The sequence below is a fragment of the Falco punctatus genome (genome assembly GCF_963210335.1).
Source record: "Falco punctatus genome assembly, contig: scaffold_23, whole genome shotgun sequence".
Taxonomy (NCBI): domain Eukaryota; kingdom Metazoa; phylum Chordata; class Aves; order Falconiformes; family Falconidae; genus Falco; species Falco punctatus.
Window position 1 is genome coordinate 2,836,863 of NW_027660078.1, and position 15,995 is coordinate 2,852,857.

Here is a 15,995-nt window from a genome sequence, read left to right on the forward strand (position 1 = left end):
AAACCCACCACATAACTCTCTTGGCACTGCTACACACTCACAGTAATGTTAAACCTAAGGCGCATAAGGTGACAGCAACGTAAAGTGCCCTGTCCTCCAGCATGACCACTGGTAAAGATTTCACTTTATCGGCAGAAACAGTCACGGCATCTGGACTAAAGCAGCAGGCTCAAATCACATCAAACGATGTCCTAAGCATTAAAGTAACACTGGAAACATGAACAACACATAGGGTGAAAGGATTAAGCAGAACAAAGGGAATGCTTTCGTTAAAACACAGAACATCAGTGGAGAAAAAATAAAGCTTCTACGTTGATAAGAAACATTCTGACAATTCTGTCACGCTCAAGAATCAAGGTGAGTCATTCTGCTAGTCAGAAAAAAACAGGTGTGCTTCTTATGGTGAGTGCAAAATAAAACACCTATGCATCAATAAACCAACAGGCAAGTGCAATGTGCTTGACATCCATTTAATAGAATTCACATTCGGACTGCAATAAACACATTTGCACATCTGAACTGTGGGATGAGAAACTATAGACGCGCTATGTAAACAAAATCCTTTCCGGAGCTTTTTTCCCAGCATTTTGTTCAAATCAGGTAATTTTTGGTTAAAACATCGCGGTACTCCTGTACTGCCCTGCAAAGGGGATCCTGGTCAACGTGGATACTTTTTGAAGATCCATCGGAAAATACCATGGGAGAAGCTCCAGCAGATCCAGCTTCAAGTTCAGCAGTGGCTAGGGAGAAGAGAAACAAGATTCCGGTGTTGCTTTTACACTAGACAGGGCCAAATCAGTCACTATGAAAACATCATGGATAACTGGAGAGACTATAATCCAGAAAGAGATTTAAAAACTTCCAAGGGATCGTAACAATCAAAGGGCTACGCACAAAGGAAGAAACAATCTTTTTCCACATTTGCTTACCAGTCAACAGTATTTCTAAAGCCAGTGAAAGAAATTCTATAGGCTACACAGCGAACGTCTTCAGGGAATCCACAAATGACTCCGGCTTACACCAGTGCTAAACTAAGCCCCCCTGCAGATCTCTCAAACCTCCAGTATCTGTTTTCCTTGAATGTTCAAAGCAGTGATTTATTGGAACTCTACTCCTAAAAACCAGCTTCTGCCTTCTCTGTGACAAACTTAAAAAGAATCCGCCGGTGAAAACGCAAACACCTTTGCAGTGCAGTCAGGCCAGGACAAGTCTCCTAGCCTGGCACTTTCTTTGAGGGGCGTCTTTGTAACTCACCCTGGCAAAACCCTCTTTCCTCCACAAAAACACATACTCAATGACAGCAAGCCCACCTTTCCTGTTCTTCTCCAGCCACGTTTTTCAGACAAGGTCCTGAAACCAAACGCACTCTATGACACCTAGCAGATGCACAGTCAGGTTCAAAATGCACACGGATGAAATGCAACGGCTTTGTGTCCATTCGGACACATGGAACGAGCTGTGAAGCTACAGCTGAACACTCTCTGTATTACTAAAAGCATGCAGGAACAGAAGGAAATTCTCGCAGGGGCTACCTGCTTTGAAATAGCACCAGTCACTGCAAAGCAAAGCAGTGACTCTGGAGGAACGACTACCCTGAAACAGGTGGAATTCCTCTTTCGACACCTGGCCTCATATTATAGAGCATGTTTCATGCTATGTGTTAAAAGCATTCAACTCATCTTATGTTTGCCTAAGTGCTATGAAATGATCTTTTCCCAAAGAAAGGGTATCTTTCATATCACTGATTACATTTTTCTTGCTTATTCAAAAAAGACTGCAACATATAAGCTACAAATACAAGCAATGAATAAGAAATGGCAAAAAACCAAGGTCCAACAGCAGAGAAGTGCACGGTATGATTTAGTGCGGAATGCAACTGATGCACATGGAAGAAGCAGTGATGGCTGAAGTCTATAAACGTCTTCTCTCGGGGCTTCTTTTACGTTTGACGTTTGTGCTCAAGGATTCACTCTAGAAAAACGTGACTTCAGCTTACGCCAAGTGCACCCGTGTAGAGGAAGTGGGTTAGTTTTCTCTGCACTTGTCTTTTTCAGGCAACTGCATAACATTCTACACAATCTTTTGGTAAGCAGGAAATTTTCACATTCAAGTCTAAACTGGAAAGCTAGCAGAAAAACCTCCCTGTGCTTAGCACAGGAACTTCACAGCTTTCAAGCCATTATGTTCAAGAGTCAGGAACACTCCTCTTTTTCCTTAAAAATGCCCCTAACATAGTGACACATTACCTTGTTTAAGTTCTTTAGCGATTTTTTCATCTAGTTCCTGCCGTACCTAGAATTATACAGAAAATACAGTTAATATTTTAACAGTTACATTTTTCTAATATTAAACTTCTAAAACATTCTTAAAAACCACACATAATGAGAGAAAACCTAAAAATATAATTCCAAATAGACACATCTTGGTTTGGGGTTTGATTTCTACTGAAGAGAAACTTTTGGTCAGTCGGGCTGCAGCTGCCTCATTGCTCAGCAACGTTAACAAAACAATTTGTAACTCACCAGCTGGATTATTACTGGGCATTTAACAAAATACACAGGAAGAAAGCAAGAAAGCCTAGCACAGTTATTGCAGTGAAGGTATGGCTGAAGTTTATCATCAAACACACGAACAGAATGTCAGCTACATGCCGAGATAGGTACAAATGCCACCCACAGGGACAAATCAGCCAGTTGAGGCTGGCTTCTGCAACTTCACAGAGAGAAGAGCTGCACTAGCAGCTGCTGCAGGATTGACATACACCATTTGTATAGAAAAAAGCGTGTGCCAATATTCTTCTTTTCTCCACCTTAAGATGGGAAATTGAAAGAGCTCCTACAGATGATGCCAAAACTTCTTTATTGTTATTGCAAATACCACGACACGCATTTATAAAAACATAAAAGCACACACAATTTTTTCTTGCAAACTGTGTACTAAGAAAAGATAACCACAGCTACAGCTTCTACGCAGCGAGTGCTGTGGGGTTTATTATGTAGCTGGAATCAGCCTGGATCACTACAAAGAAGCACTTATGCCTCTTCTCCCCTAGAAAGTGGGTATTGTTACCAATTAAGTTATTCTCACTTATGATTCTGCCTTCAGAAGCCTTCACAAGAAGGAATCACATCTCTTAATTTAAGAGTCACAGTCCAAGCGCTATATGCTGCTGTTTACATTTGATGATACCTGCTACTCCTACATTTTTTCCATCAAATTTGTGACACGCAGAAGTGAATTTCAAAACACGTATCATACAGCTTCCAGGGCTACGATGGCCATGAAGATGCTGCAGGGCTTGGACCTCATGAGCTATATGGAGAGGCTGAGAGCTGCAACTGTTTCTTTACTGGAGAACAGGAAAGCTCAGCGGGACCTTATGTATGTGTATAAATACCTGGTGGGGGGAGTACAGAAGATGGAGCCAGACTCTTCTCAGCAGTGCCAAGCAAAAGAACAAGAGGAATAGGCACAAATCCAGATAGAGGAAATTTTAACACAAGGATTTTTACAATTATTATTTTTAAAAAAATTGTAAGCATGGACAGACACTGGAACAGGTTGCCAGAAAAGGTTGTGGAGTGTCCATCCTTGGAGATGTATAACACCTGGCTGACAGAACAGTGACAAAACCTGCTGTGGCTGACCCTGCTTTGAGCAGGGGTGACGTTGGACTAGATCATCTCTAGAGGCCCCTTCCCCTCACTCATTCTGCGACTCTCTTGATTTTAGTACTGAATTCCTGGGGGAAGGAGCATTTATTTTATGAAATGAGCAGACCCACCTAGCAGCATAACAACAACAAGAAGAACGGAAACACTGCACAGGGTACTCAACAGCACAGAGAGAGCAAGAGCCTCAGGAAGGAAACCACTCTGCTTACCCTCACAAGAGGAGCAGTAACAGGCAGTAACTGCAAGGGTCAAAGGAGCGGGGCTGTAAACCAGCGAAGCGGAGGGAAGGGCTCTCTCTCCAGGAACACAGGGATAGCTGGGACCACATTCACTAGATCCTGCAGGAGAAGCACCACTCTGTGATACTTCATTGAAATACTCTGTGCCAACAGAGCTGCATGAACAATGGAAAAGGACCCCCCAAATCTCTAATTGTTTTCAAGCAGGTACAAGCAGAAGCAAAATTCCGGGGAGAAAGGACCCCCTAACTCCTGAGACGAGACACAGGTAACAGAAAAAAGCAGGAAAACTAATGCCTAGACCAAAATACGGCCCAAACCCAGGACCAAGCCCAAGCAAAGACGTAGTAGTTAGTGGTGTTAGAAGAAACCACTTTCCCTGGTTTCCTGAGTCTTCACAATGACTAGAAGGTCCACAGGACCCTCTGCAACATGTACAAATCAATCAAGAGAAGAAAAAGGTCTTGTTTTCCTCTTATTCATTCCATCAATGTCTTTGTGATTCTCATCCATGTCTGAGGGAAGAGAAATAGGTGGAAGTAAAGCCAACACACTGATTTCTGAAAAAGGAATAATGAAGAGCCAGGCAAAATACACCTCCGAGGACCTTAACTTGCCTCCACTTTTCTCCTTCCCCCCAAACCCCTGGGAAAGGCATCACAGCTGAGTGTCCCAAACCTCCTGAGCAGGCACTTCTCACCTCACTGCACATCTCTTCAGGCGGTAACACACCAGGTGTTCACTTGCAGCAGGCACCTTCTCAACAGTTCTTTTTTCAGAAAGTGGTGTTGACTTACTACTTATCCACACAGGCTGCTTTAGCACAGAGTAAGCTGGATCCTGTAAGACTCCGTGAGATGATGCTCCGAGTCTGGAGTACCAGTACTGTTCTGAAGTTGAGATCCTAGACACAACTGCTGCGACCACCAAGAACTTTTTGTATATCAGAAGTGGCAAGGAGGGTAAACCAGCCTACTCCTAAAGCTCAAAGTTCCATCATAACAGATTAAATCCATAGACTATCATCTCACAGATGGTTAACTACCACAGAAGCCACTGCATTACATCTCACAGATGGTTAACTACCACAGAAGCCATTGCATTACAAATACATAAAGCAGAGAAGTCCCCTGCAGCAGTCATTCTTTCACTTGGACAAACTAAAGTTCAAAATATGCGCAGTGTTAGGAAAATGTGAATACAATCAGTAAGTTTTAATCAAAAACTAACAGCATAAACAGACAACATTTCCAGTATAAAATACCATCCCAACATTAAACAATGCTGGCTGCAAACCTTGCCATGTATCTGGCTGCAGAGAAGAGAGACGGACAGATTTTTGATGAAGGAGCTGAAAAAGAAAGAAAAACAGCCTGAAGTTCACAGGTCTTCAGTGAGAAACAAGAACGTGGCCTACATGTAAATGAAGCAAGTAAAAAAGCTAACAACAAAGACTGCTACAAGAGTGCAGAAAGCCAAATCAGAAATGGAACAGAAATTGGAAGATGAAGTAGGAAGCAGACATTTCCCTTCCCACATTAAACTGGTTTCATTTATCCACTGATTCACCCTGGTTGCAGAGTTCACTGTTCTTGTCTGTCAAGACACCCATGTTCATTTTCACCAGCCTTTGGCACAGCTGTTAGGATTTAAGCTTGACATTTGTTAAACCTAACAACAGGACTCCAGTCCCAAAACCTCCTTGCAGCACTTGCAGGAGACATTCCTTGCCTTAGTCTATGGACTAAGGGAGCAGGTCTGAAATACTGAATTGCTAGTTGCTATGGTCACTGTCTAATTACATGCACAGAATTTGTCAAGTACTTGTAATTTATTCCACATTACTGAAGCTCTAATACAAATAAAAAACACCAAAAAAACCCCAAAGACATTGCATGTGATTGGGATTCTACTGGTTAATAAGCTTGTGCCAATATGAACTTTTTTTGTATTTTTAAAGATCCTTTTGCACTTCAAGGTTATTCATTTCTGTAGCGTATATATTTGATAAAGGGGAAGGGGCTATACTGTAATGGAACACATTTCTTTATGCTTTTTTAAGAATAACACGCTCATTTTTTGCTGAACTTGTGATATGACCATCTTCAACATGTACGGCTCTATGTGTAATCACTGATAGTCATGCTTAATGTTTAGGAAAACGGTGCAATCTTTCAAGCCTTTAAACACCAAATTCCTTAGTTAAGTCTAAAGGAGAAACTGTGTCCACTTGCTAGTGAAGCACTCCTTCCTCTTGTCAGCATCATTTACCAGGGTTTTTTCCAACAGCTGCAGGACCAATGAATACCATCATTTTGAATAACAGCAGTGTGAACTATTTTCACCTCTTTGCCCCTGAAGCTATTTCAAAGCTTCTGCACAAACGAAATTCACACAAACATCTCCCTCTTCAGAATGGCTGGCATGTTCCCTACTTCCAATAGCCCTTCTCACCTTGAGGAAGCTACCACAAGGAACACCAAATCTGCAGAGAGCTTTGACTAAAAAAAGAAGCCTCAAAGGACTGCCTGAGGCACACTGCAATTTCAGCTTCTTAACTCCCTGTCATTTAGAGCTTCAGTGGCAGAAACATGTGTCATCTCCAGCCAAGGCAGCACTGCGCATCCTGAATTTAAAGGCAAGGCAAATTCTGTAGAAGGGAACCAGGTTAGTGGGAAAACAAAACTGAGGCATAACTGAAGTAAACAGTGAAGTGAAGAAAGGGCTGTGTCAGAGAAATTCTTCTGTTTTGAAACAGTCTGCTGAACAGACAGAATACCAGGCAGCACAACCAGCAAAGCATTTCAAAACAGACTAAAACTATAATCTCTGGTTTCTTCCCTCATGCTCCAACTTGCCTCCTGAATGGCACGGGACTCCTGCGGAAATGACAGCACAGACTGTGCATCTGGTGATTTTGCATTTGGAAACTGATTGAGATTTACCACCCGTTATTGTATGCAGAGGGATACATGCAGTTTTTCCCTTTTGTTACTTCCTGACTTCAAAGTCTTACGTTCCAATTCAATCCTCTTTTCTCAGATGCATGTTATGCACATGACATACTGCACCCGACTGAGAACAATTAAGCCCGCAGTTCTAAGTGAAATACTCACCTAGTCCTCTAGCAACTACTGCACCTCTGAGAACTCAGTTCCTTTCTTCTGAAGGACTCCAGAGAAGACCAGGTTTTAAGACTTCCCTGAATACACTGAACGTCAGGTGACTTGAGGCTACAGGCAGTGCCACTACAATTAGTCTCAGTTGTTCCCTAACTGGTGATTACAGGAAGAAACATCATAAAGAGATGTGCAGCTGGATTTAGTAACAGGGAGGTTATTCTTTTTTTCCTGTTTCTTCTTCAAAAAAAGAAACCACAACTGTTAAACCCTTTTCTTTTAAACTAGGACAGCTTTTTTCCTAGAAGGGGGATGGTTTCCTCCTTTGCCTTTTTCTTCTTGTAACATCTCGCTCCCATCTCTCTCTCTTTTTCCCCTGCCCTCACGTGCTCCCTGCTCCCTGTCCCTCTTGTTCCCTTGTCCTGGCTTTCTCCTTACTTCAGTTTTGTAGTGGATCCCTGAATTTCGCCTCCTTTCTGCTGCTTGCGTGCAGAATATTCCCTGCAGGTGGTACAGTACTAATTGCCTCCCACGTTCTTTATGCAGCGTTACGTCCACCCCTCTGACACAAAAAACACATTCGCAACGATACAGAAAAGTTCATCTCTTAACTGCCGCTGCTACGCACTACCTACACACCGCTTTGTCCATTTTTGTTTTGTTGTTTGGTTTGTTTTTTTCTTTTTCTTAAGCCAGGCACAGTATGCAGACACGTTATTTAAATGGATTCTTTCCAGTGTAGGTGGGACCACCGAACCGAGATAGACTTAAAAGTGAGCGAATGCTTCTCACATTCATTCAACAACAGAATATGCGAGGGACAGACACCGACTGAACAGGCAAGCTTGCCCATGCCTCAGTCCTATGCTAGGTGGGAAACGGATTACAACGACTGACATCTGGTTTCCAACTCTCATGATATCACATTTACGTGATATTACGTCTGTGAGGGATGTGCTATCATGCTGACTGCTAATTACAGGGCATACTTTGACCAGAGGTATGCAGAGGTTGCAGCTTTTTACCAAATTAGAAAGCTCTGTAGACTTCCTGAGGAGCAGTTACATATAACACCACATAGCAGGACCCACAAAATCAAATGCCTCCTATGCACAGCATACGTCCCGCACTCAAGTGAGAAGTTACGTGTCCTGTTCATACCATCCTAGTTTTGAAGCATCCCTTTGTTGGTATTGTACTAAAACAAGTTCCGGTGAAGAAACTGCTAGCATGAACATCAGTGAAGGAGGAAAAGGTGTCTCAAAGAAAGATGTCTGATGGGATTTTGCACTCATCATAAAGTTCACTGTTTTAAAAAAGGTCATCCACAGAATGGCTTGGGTTGGAAGGGACCTTAAAGATCATCCAGTTCCAACCCCCCTGCCATGGGCAGGGACACCTTCCACTAGACCGGGTTGCTCCAAGCGCCACCCAGCCTGGCCTTGAGCACTGCCAGGGATGGGGCATCAGCACTAAATTTTACTGAAGAGCTTCTCTGGCAGCTTCCTATGCCACAGTATTCTTCATCACAGTTTCTCTTGCAAAAGAATGTTGTTACGCAGTCTGTCATTTAGATCTCAGTATTTTTTGGTCTTTGAGCACTTCTGGAAATTTGTATAACCCTGATGACCAAAAGTCTTCGTTTCTACCACCTAGTTGTGTACTGTTTTGATGAGCAATTTGGTTTAGCATATCAGAGCATATGGTTTGGAACTAGAAATGGATTCTAACTTTAGACTGAAAAGCACAACCTTGCTTACAGATACTCTTCAACACTAGTTGAGAACAGTATTTAAAAACGCTTACCTTAGCCACATAGGCTTCAACTCTGTTTCTTGATGGTAACGTATTCACGGTCGGGGTTAGGAAGCTTCCTGCTAGATTTAGACTTCTATTCAGTGCCGGACTGTTGCTAATATGTCCCAGTTCAGTTGAATACAGAACTGGACCACTGACAGCGCTGCTTGCAGTTAAAGGTTTGCTTCTATGGCACTCCTGAAGGAGCTTATTGTTGGCTTCTGCTAGTCTCTCATTAGCTCTGAAACATTCAGAAGCATACAAAGAATTATCTTTGGTAATAAGACTTCCGCAAAGTTACCCTCCAGGTCTTTGATTATTATCTGACTTCTGAAAGTGGAAGGGATTAAGAGAGTCCAAAAAAATCTCCATAACTGGATCTGGGTTTTTTTTGGAGAGCCTATTTCTAAGTAGTCACTCTACCTGCAAGAAGCAGCAAGAGTTAACCAATACTTTGGGCTTCTCAGCATTAAGGCCTCAAAGCAGTCTGTGCACACCGTGTGTTTACATAGCTCTTCCTGAAAGGTACATCACCTGCATAAGAACTCTGGGCTACCCTTCCTTTCCCAAAGAAAGCTGAAACCTATGACATGCGACTAAAATGGAAGCCAAAAGATTTTTGTTGTTCTTCTTCAGAGCATCAAATGCCGTTCTCTGAAGGGCCTATCCTTATTCAAGCAGTAAAGGACATGACATTATCTTTTCTGCCATACTTAGAGTAAGAAGAGGAGATTAGAGACTGGCAAAAAGGCTGCCTGGTAAAACAAACTCAACTTCAAAAATATCCTATTAACGCCCATGATCGGTGCTGTTACTGCTGGAACACTGAAGAGAAATGAAGATAGTTCCAAAGAACAGGGGGGACCCTTAAGGTACTTTCATCACAAATATGCTATCTTATGCATAATGCTGACCAGATGTAGAAAAGGTATTTAATGAAGAAAACTGCTTGAGGAAAAAGTAGTATCTTATTATCACCCCAAAAGAGCAGGGACTTACCTTTCCAGTTTTTTTGCTAGGCATCTTCCATTTTTAACTTCCTCCAGGTACAGGTCTTTGTACTTTTCCGCTTCTGCCTGTGCGGATTCTTTTTGAAAAATACTGTCTCGTTGGGTATTTTTTATCCTGTCCAATTCACGTTCGAGGTCTCCAATTCTGTGTTCTAGCTGGTTTGTCAGCAAAGCATGACGACTGGCTCTGATTTGTTCTAATCTGTCCTGGGAGGCTGCCTGCATCTGAAGTAGATACACACTTTCAACCACCGCAAAGAAAAAGAGAACTCTCCTCGCCAGTCAATTGCGTGTGCCCAGTTTCAAGGGCCCAGCTCTATTCAGCGAGGCAACTGTGCCTCCTCACTGCCATCAGCGACCAGGGCACAACCCTGGAACTACCACACCAAATGATTCTTTTCATTCAGAAAGAACCCCCATCTTAGCACTATTACTCATCAAAGCTACTGATGGAAGAACACTATCTCTGTAGGACAGGGCATAGCATTCCTCAAAGAAATCATGGAGATGCCGCACCCCCAGCCCCCACCCTGCAGCTTTGGTGACTTCTTTTCTGAGCGTTGCCCCTTGTGCAATGACTACGGAAGATGTGTATGGCTGGCTGTGACAACTCTTAAGTTGCAATACCCATTCAAGGATAAACAATGACAACAAGACCTAAACAATGAGAACAAGACCAGTGGGCAGTGATACCCCTCCAAGAACTGCAAAATGAAAACCTACCTCGGGCAAGTTTTTGATTCAGGGCCTGCAGGCACACTGCACGCACATGAAAGCATCTTGCCCAACCATATTCCCTTCTCCCACTGCCCTTCAGGAAAAACAGAAGTACAGCGTAACACATGGAATCAGGCACCACCACCACCCCTAAAAATGACAACCAAAACAGAAGTCTATAACAGACACACATAAGAAATTAACTTACCTGCAAAAACAGATTGACTTCTTGCAGTTTTTGCCTTATTTCTTGTGCAGCTCGTTCTTCCACCTCTCTTTTGTATTGTTCTATTTGGCTGCGATCCACCATGTTAGTCTCCATATAGTGTTTGAGATTAGCCACCTCTTCTTTCAGCTGGCTTTTGCTCTTTTCCAGTTTTTCATGGCTCCCACGCATGGTGGACAACTCCTCTCGCAAATCATGATTTTCTGCTTCTAGCTGCATGCCTTTTTTAGACTCTATCTCCAGCTGCTGGGAAAGTTCATCAACCTGTAGACAGGAAAGGGGAAAAAACAGGGAACTCAGAGGGATCTAAAATTAGTCAAATCTGTGAAAATTGGTAAAGGAGTTGGCCATCAACACTGTATTTATCATCTGCTGATTCAGTGTTAAAACAAAAGCGAAACCAGGCTCTTCTTTTAAAACAAGAACAGCTTTCACATCATTTCTGACAGCACTCCTCAGGTTCCCATCCTTCCTCAGTTCTGCAGTGGGTCACAGACCAAGAGGTACCAAACCAGCGGCATTACACCCGCAGGGCTAGGCTGAAAAGCACTAGGGCTATTCTTCTGCGAGATGTTCATACGATCATAGGAAATCAAACACACCCATACCCAGTTACATCACAGCCACATTCTGGTTTCATCAGAAAAAAGCCCCATGTATCATGCTTCAGAGGAACTGTCACATGCTGTCACACGGTCAAAGCTTCGTCACAGAACTGACAAGACAAGAAACGGATACCCTTTCCTTCCATTACGCTAATAGATCTGGAAATAGTGGTTCAGAACACCGCTTTTGCAGCAGTGGTGGCAGAAGACAGTCTCTTTAGGTCAAAGCTACGGTTTGTTTTCAAAAGATTTCCAGGAAATATCAGACTTCCCATAGGTCCCAATGGTCAACTACAGCTTCTATCCCCTTCTTTCCCCCTCCAGAAACATCCATCGTCTATACCTATTAACCATAAAACATGATATCCCATCATCTTTTGGTTTTAAAAAAGTGGGGGAAACCAGCAGAGTCAACACTTGAAAGTCTCTAAAATACGTAGAAACTTTACACTTATTTAAAATTGCTGAAACGTAATTCCATTCCCTGTCATTCAAAATAACTCTTCCAACAGGAACACAAATATGCTGCTAACCTGTGAACTAAAAATGAGCCACTCTCAAGGCAGTTGACTCATTCTACAATAGTATCTTCTAAAAAGGAGCATAACTTTGAAACACAGCTACTTTAGCAACAAATGAGCGGAGAAGCAGATAAAAGGTTCCATGCTACCAAACAGCCAGAGCAACCTCAAAAGCGTTTCTGGGTCTCCAAGACCAGGAAAGACGGACTGAGTCAGCTACTAGTAAGCAATAAGTTACTGCATTCATTTTTTCTGCATCACCTCACACTGCATCGTGCCCTGCGAAGCAAAGACACCATTCCGAAAAGCAAACCCCCACCTGCCTCCTGCTCAACTCGTGCCTGAGACAGGCTTCAGGGGGTGACCTTGGGCAAGGCCAACTGCACAGAGTTGTTCCGAGTGACGGTGGCGTTACTCCCCTCTCTTCCGAGAGGGAATGCATCCGTCGGAGCCCGACGATGCTGCCACGGCCTCAAGCTGCAGCCAGGCCTGTGCTGGGCCTTCACTGCTCTCAGCCCTGGCCCTCACCCATGGACGTGACGTCCCAGTAGGACTGCAGACCTGCCCATCCCTATGGACCGGCCTGGTGATCTGCACTCTTGGAGGACTCTGCTTACTGTCCCCAGAACTGTCCCCAGAACTCTTCTGCTCTTCTTGGTGAGGGCCTGTGGGGCTGATCCCTGGCCTGTGTGGTCACAGACCCTGCCAGCCTTGCTGTGGCTCTTGCTTTGCCCTTCTTCTGCAGGACAGCCTACCCCTGATGCGCCCTCGCAGATACTGCTGTGTACGTAACACTTCCATCTTTACCCCTAAGAGCTACATCAGTATTACAGTCGCCTACTACTGTGACCATAGAAGGAACATCAAAAACCAGCCAAATAATTTCAGAAATACAGCCAAGAAAACAAAAGTCAAAGTCAACAACATGAAAAGAAGTACGAAGAAAGAACAGAGGTTCCAAAAGAAAAACCACCACCACCAAAATAACCCAAACAAAGCAAAGCTCACCTTTGCTCTTAATCTGTCAGCTTCATTGACCATTTCAGAATACCCGTTCTTCACTTCTCCCTGCAAATTCAGCTGGGACAGTCCCCCTCTCGCCTCATACACCCTTAGTTTCTTCGTAGCTCTGCTCAGCAGCCTCTTCAACCTGCACAGCAAATTAGGCACAAAAACAATGAAGCAAAGAAACAAAACTGGACTTTTTCACATACTCTCATGTAAACAGCACAGACACGGCTTGCTTCATCTTTAACATGCTTGACACACCAGGAATTACCAGGAAAAACCAGTATTCCTGTGCCACATACGCTTGGAGAGTCCAGATTTCACCTGAAAAGAGGAATGAAAGACTCCCTTTTTGCCCGGAGAACTGCAGGGCAACCTGCATCTGCAGTTGTTTTGGCAGCTATTGAAAACTAGGGGCTGGTGTACAGAAGTACCTTGCAAGAACTAACACGAGGCTGGCATCTGCTCACAGTTAGGTACACCTATTTTTTACATTACAGTTCAATAAAACATGACTTCTACGCAGGGATACCTCTTCACCACGCTAAAAAGCCGTACCTCTTACAGTCTTTCTGCAGATCGAGGTTTCTTTTTTTCTTGGTCCAGACGTAGTTCAACTGCGTGTTTCAACTCTACCAGCTTCTTCACCTCCTTTCTTTCACTCTCGCACTTTCAAAAGAGAAAAGAAAGATGTATCACACACACAGAGCACAGGAAAAATACCTACGTACCGTCTGTGCATCTGGCGCTCTCCACAGAGAAGCTGCCGGACGTCTCTATCCGTTAGCCACGTTCCACAGAATGCCACGGGACGGAATTCCTGAGGATATTCCATCCCTTCAGGTTTCACATCAAACAGACCAATACGTAACTACAGAAACAGATGCCCTCGCTGAAGCAAAGGCCATCCTCTTCTAGACAAAAAGGTGGAAAAGATGCTGGAGAACACTTTTGGCAGTGCCTCTGCTCACAGTAGGGATTACGTAGGAATGCACTTCATGGGCCAACACTGACCCATCTAAAGCTTTCATGGGATCTTCCACCAACCAGCAGGCAGGGGCTTGTGGAGGAATCTGATCTTTTGGAGTTCTTCAACATTTTATGAACTAAGTAAGAAGAATCACCTTTCTTGATCAAAGCTTAGACTTGGATACCTTTTTTCTGCTCTCTGCTTAGATCTGAGGACTAACATCCCGTTTGCCAAAACCTTCCGCAATTCCGAGAGAAACATAACAAACCAGGTACACTGTAGAAACAAAATAATTTCAAGAACAGACAAACTTTAAATGGTTCTTTCTAAGCATATCCTTTACCTCTCTTTCTACTTTGTCAGTCTCGTATTCGAAGACTTGTTCCCTTAAATCAGTACACTTGGCATTTAAATCCTTGTTTTGCTCTTCTATGAGATAAATTTGCTTTTCCCTATCAGCTCTGAGTTTGTTCAGAGTATCATTAAACCGGTCCTGCACATCATTCACTACTTCTTCTTTCATGATCCTCTTGCTCTGTGTATCTTCCAGCTGCTGACGCAGTAAAGGGTTTTCACTCTGGAGCTGGGCCAATCGCTCCTGCAAGGACTCCTGTTTTATTACAAGTTCGCTTACTGGATCTTTCTCAAGTTGTTGAGCACAATCACATTCCTTTGCCTGACGCTGGGCTTGACTTAATTCTTTTTGTGCCATTTCTACAAGCAAAGTTTTTTCTCTGAGGGTTTGCTCCAACTGGTGAAGCTCATTTTCTAGCCTATTAGCTTTGCTTTCAGCTTTACACAGCTGCTGAGACAAGCTCTTGTTGGCTTCTTGTGTGTCGGAGAGGTCATGATGGAGCTTGTCTTGCAAGCGATGCCATTCATCACGTTCTCTGTGAAATCTTTGTTCAGCATCCTTTTCTGATGACCGATGACGTTCAAGTTCTTGAACAGCAGCATTCAGGCGGGAATGAAATGATTTGATTTCTGTCTCTAGTCTGTCTTTGCTTTCGTTTGTCTGCTCAAGTCTGGAAGTCAGCACTGCAGATTCTGTCTTTAGTAAGTCCAGCTGTGCATTGTACTGAAGAACCGTTTGTGTTAATGCTTCCTTGTTCAGTTTAAGTTCCTTTTTGAGAGCTTCATTTTTTTCTTTCAAGGTCTTATTTTCCTCTAAAGATTTTCCTTCTTCCTCCTGGTGCCTAAGTCTTACTTGATTGATTTCTAGCCTTAGCACAGCAATCTCATCTTGTAGTAACTGATTCTTGTACAACAGATCCTTTTCTCTCTCAGTGTTGGATTCCTGAATGACAGGGAACATGAATAAAGAGCCAATTGGGAAATGAATCTCCAAAAAAAACTTCAGCAATAAACTGCATTTTAACATTTCTAATACTGAAGCATGACTTCAAGGATGAAGTTTCAGGCAATAAGCTACTCTGTGAACCCACGCACATGTACAATGTACGTACACAACGGAAGTGCAACATATCCTTAAAACCTAAATGAACATCCCAAATACACAATACCCCCTTAAACCTACAACCAAATAATAAAATTATTTAAAACATCTCAAGTGTAAAGCTTTTAAAATGACAGTGCTTTCTTGTATGTGCATGCCTTTATAATATTGCCTTTAAGGTTGAATTAGTTGTGCTACAGATCTGGTAAAAACAAGGCTAGAAAGGGTATTTTCCTTCTCAAATGTCTTCTGAACACTTATCCTTTTGTGTTACTGGAAGTTAGCTATGAAACTCAATCACCCCCGGAATGCAATAGTCCTGTATATTCCCTCTTTATTATATGTTTAACTTTTTTCGACTTAAACACATTCATCCTACATTTATTGGGCAGCACAGCCAAGAACAAACAAGGCTTCCAAGCACTGCACATTCTCAGGAAATTCAGTAAACTCTTTTCAAGATCTCTTTGAATACAGTGTTTATGGTTGCTTTTTCTCCTCCAGTTACTCTAACTCCTACAGAGAGTTGAATTCATTGTTGATATTCGATCATAAAATTTCAGTATGTGGAGGTGGAAAAGAAAGGCATACTTGAAGTAAGTAAGTTCAATAAGGGAATAACTAAAAAAAAAAAAAAAAAAAAAAGCAATGGA

The 15,995-nt window shown here is 42.9% G+C and overlaps 1 pseudogene across 1 annotated transcript in view; it reads right to left on the reverse strand.

The window, feature by feature from the left end:
* Positions 1 to 236: 236 nt before the first annotated feature.
* The window catches only part of LOC308058075 (ankyrin repeat domain-containing protein 26-like), a 32,191-nt pseudogene continuing 16,432 nt past the window's right edge, over positions 237 to 15,995 (reverse strand). The window contains exons 9-16 of the transcript in view: positions 14,230 to 15,183; positions 13,508 to 13,585; positions 12,917 to 13,060; positions 10,765 to 11,046; positions 9,829 to 10,064; positions 8,839 to 9,070; positions 2,247 to 2,292; positions 237 to 740 (exon numbers count right to left, since the gene is read on the reverse strand). The product of the transcript in view is annotated as an ankyrin repeat domain-containing protein 26-like (transcript). The remainder of the gene's footprint in view (positions 741 to 2,246; positions 2,293 to 8,838; positions 9,071 to 9,828; positions 10,065 to 10,764; positions 11,047 to 12,916; positions 13,061 to 13,507; positions 13,586 to 14,229; positions 15,184 to 15,995) is intronic.